The sequence below is a fragment of the Hippoglossus hippoglossus genome, chromosome 9 (genome assembly GCF_009819705.1).
Source record: "Hippoglossus hippoglossus isolate fHipHip1 chromosome 9, fHipHip1.pri, whole genome shotgun sequence".
Classification (NCBI taxonomy): domain Eukaryota; kingdom Metazoa; phylum Chordata; class Actinopteri; order Pleuronectiformes; family Pleuronectidae; genus Hippoglossus; species Hippoglossus hippoglossus.
The window spans coordinates 27,868,242-27,872,176 of NC_047159.1; the positions used below are offsets into that span (position 1 = coordinate 27,868,242).

The following is a 3,935-nucleotide window of genomic DNA, read 5'->3' on the forward strand; positions in this document are numbered from 1 at the left end:
AAGAGTAATTAGATCAATTAAACCAACATTAGAAAACCACTGTAACAATTTGAAATGTCCTGTAAAAGACAGAGATGACTGGTGAACTGAGCAATGGACATCTAACAGGTCGGACCAAGGACAACAACAGCAATTACAGAATCATTGTGAGTTGTGAAGAAAAGTCAGTAACACCAGCATCAACCTCCTAAGAGCAGGGCTGAGAAGGACTCTGAGAGCAGAAATATAGACCCCATAACACAAGATGCAAACCACTCTGCACTCAGAGGGATGAACTAACAGAAAGCTCTGCAACAAACTGATGAGACCTGGATGAAGCTCTAGTAAAGTGAATGAAAGAAAAGTGTGGAGACAGAAAGAATCTGCTCATGATCTGGAACGAACAGTTTCATCAGTGAACCTCGGTGGAGGTGCTTTTGCTTCTGAAACATTCTCACAGATCACTGATGATGATTATTGATGCTGTAGCAGTAGAATGGATGAAAGAAACATTCTGTGTGCCACTATACAGACAGATCATCAAAACTTCATCGTGAAGCAAGACGATGACCTACATACAACAACGGACGTTATCTGTAACAGAGGAAGATATTTCCCTTCCTGAAGAGCAGACTGAAGGAGAAAGCCCCTGAGACAAGAAGTGAGACAGGCTGTGGCACTCATATCTTCTGGAAACGGGCTTGATACAAACACACCCAGACATGGACAATGGTCAGATGTACTACAGGAAATATATGTGATGGAAAAGCTCACTTTTTGTTGAAAAGTGAAAGAATAAATATTTACCAGAAAATTGTAAAACTGGATAAGGTCTAGAGATAAAGACATCAGCTCTGCATAACACTATAAGCGAATTATTAGATAATAAAAGTCGTGATATGGTGACGTATAGTAAAAACTGTAAAATGATCAAATGGAAACCCTCACTACAGTTGTATGTTTGTTGTTCTTTTCTTTTTCTTTGTTTTTTGTGTTTTTTGTCTTCACTCTCTCTTTTTCCTTGTATGTTTGTTTTGAATATTTGCATAAAAGTAATAAAGACTAAAGTGGAAAAACTGGCTGCAGTGAAAGATTGGAGAAACTTTGGTGACGTCAGTGGGCGCAGGCTTGATGCACTTATTTAAAAAAGTTGTTAAACCAAATATTAAATGTAATTTCCAAAAACATTTAGAGTAAATAACATTTAATAACTTGTTGTGTCTTTTACTTGTCTTTTGATTATCCAAAAAAGGGGGCTGTTAAAGGGGGCTATGTCCTAAGATGTTGTGGAATGAATATAAATCATTAAATTTAAAAACTCTTCTTTCATTTTCATTTTTAGATCTTAATTCCAAATGTCAAACAAACCCAAACTGGCGTTACTGTAATGATGTCGCCTAATATAACAATTGCAGTTAATCCCACATGCCCTGAAGGTAGCACAAACACACAACAGAGATTACGCAACTTCACCCTGCAGCATTGTGGGATGTGTAGTGTCGTACCCTCAACACATCCAGGCCCCGTCCTGAATCTGAAGAGCAACGCTTTACCCCAAGCTAACACGCTAATGCTAATCCAACCGTTAGCCTCTGGTACTTCCAAGCTAATATGAAGTGGCCCAGTCTGGGAACAGCCCGTGTTCCCTCAGAGCAGCAAGTTTCACCCAAGAGTCTTCACTGAGAAATAGCGTCAGTGCTGCTCTCTGGTGGTCACACAGTGTGCTAACCTGAAGCCAGGTGCCGTGGGCAGAACCACACATGATCTATATATATATATCTGAAGAACACATTCAGTGAAGTCAGACCAGTGAGACGTCATGTAAACTGACAGGGTTGACCCTGCAGAAATACAGACTCCATGAAGTTACACTGTTCTGGTTGTACCCACCTTACTCCATCTGTCAGATAAGATGAGACAAGATACACTTACTATATTACGTCAGCACGTTTGATTGTGCACGTGTCCTGACAAGAACCAGGAAAACACATTCCTCCTGTATTAGCTTCACTACACTGGCTTCCTGTTAAATCTAGAATATAATTAATTTGTATTATCCTCCTCACCTACAAGGCTTTTAATAATATGGCAGCATCATACCTCAAAGAGCTGATAGTACCATATCACCCCACTAGAGCACTGCGCTCCCAGAATTCAGGATTACTCCTCGTCCCTAAAGTCTCTAAAAGCAGAGTAGGAGCCAGAGCTTTCAGCTATCAAGCTCCTCTCCTGTGGAATCATCTCCCACTTTCAGTTCGGGAGGCAGACACCATCTGTACGTTTAAGAGTCGCCTTTACGATAAAGCACTGTCCAGCCTGCAGTTTCACATAAAATAAAATATTATCTCTTACACATTGGCCTATAATACTTCCATACACATCTGCTGACCATGACGACATATTGCACTGTGACAAATTGCAAAAATGTATCTTCACTATTTGACCTGTAAAATAGTCAGACTTAAAGGTAGTGGTGGGATGTAATGAAGTAACTTTACTGTGTTACTGCAGTATGTTATTAAGTATCTGTTCTTTTCTCAAGTAAATGTATTTTTGAGGACATTTTACTTTTACTCCACTACATATATCAGCAAATATCTTTCTACTCCACCAGCCTACATTTTTACAATGCATTTTGTGACACATTATTATTTATATATTTTTTTTATCAGTAATCAAAAACGAAAGGGGAACTAATCCAATCAGAGTAGGCCGGTAAAACATTGGACCCAACCAGCTGCAGTGTTGAAGAGACACCTGACATGGGTTCAGAGCAGGTCACTGCCAAGACTCAGACCGTTGCATTATGGAATAGGACACACTCTGCAAATACTTTTGGTTTTGATACTTTAAAGCAACTGCTTACTTACTTTTACTCAAGTACAAAAGTTAATGTGGTACTTGTGTTTTCCCTGCTGCTAATTGTTCTTCATCAAATCTGATTAAATCACCATATGAAGCCACATCAGTATGATTTCTTTTTAGGCATTTAATTACATATGATAGAAAACACAGAAGGCTACTGCTGTAGAGACTGGTGAAGTTCAGTGTGCTTCTCCTGCTGTCCTGCAGATGTCTCTACAGCCTTCACTGTTCCTCCCTACTTCACACGTGGGGGCTCCAGACTTGTGTGTTTGCTGCTAGGTGCAAATGTAGGCCTAGTTCAGACCAAGTTGGTGGATCTACACTGCAGCACCATGTGAACTGATGAAGACAAAACGTATGAGTGAGTGCTGCTGTGTTCACTGCCTGATCTCCAGGTCCTCACTTAATGAGGGGACCTCATCATTGGTGTCCACACTGAGCAACCTGTGAACCACCTTAAGAATTGTAGGGTAGTAATTGGCCAGCTGATGGCGCCTAAAGCCCTTCAGGTTTCTGCAGCGAGCACTGCTGTCCTGAAACAACCAATTCAGTTTGACGTTAAACTCACAGTGAGACTATCCAAAGTGTAAATACATTCATAGATTATATTGTATTTACATAAACATCCAATCATAAAACAATCCTGTTGTTAATATTATTGTTGTTATTATTAGTAGGCTATTTGTACTATTCAAACCTAGACGGTGTGTGTATTTGTGTGTGCGTGCGTGTTCCTGTACTCATATCTTTGTGAGGACCATTTTAAGCATAGATTCAACAGAGTGAGGACATTTTGACCGGTCCTAACTTTTTCAATGGGCTGTTTGAGGGTTAAGACTTGGTTTGGGGTTGGAATCAGGTTTAGGTTATGGTTAGGGTTAGGCATTTAGTTTGGATGGTTAAGATTAGGGTAAGGGGTTTAGGGAATGCATTTAGTCAATTAGTGTCCTCACTAAGATAGAAGTACAAACATTTGTGTGTGTTTGTTTGTGTGTGCGTGTGTGCGTGTGTGTGTATGTGCGTGTGAGTAGACCCCTCCCATCACTGTTGGACACGGTGCGCACTGTAGTCAGAGCGCGCGGGTGCAGACA

The 3,935-nt window shown here is 40.4% G+C and overlaps 1 protein-coding gene across 1 annotated transcript in view; it reads right to left on the reverse strand.

The window, feature by feature from the left end:
* nr6a1a (nuclear receptor subfamily 6, group A, member 1a) overlaps positions 1 to 1,523 on the reverse strand; it is an 85,427-nt gene extending 83,904 nt beyond the window's left edge. Inside the window, exon 1 of the mRNA XM_034595794.1 lies at positions 1,453 to 1,523. The gene's annotated coding sequence lies outside the window, so the exon portion shown is untranslated. The remainder of the gene's footprint in view (positions 1 to 1,452) is intronic.
* Positions 1,524 to 3,935: the final 2,412 nt, after the last annotated feature.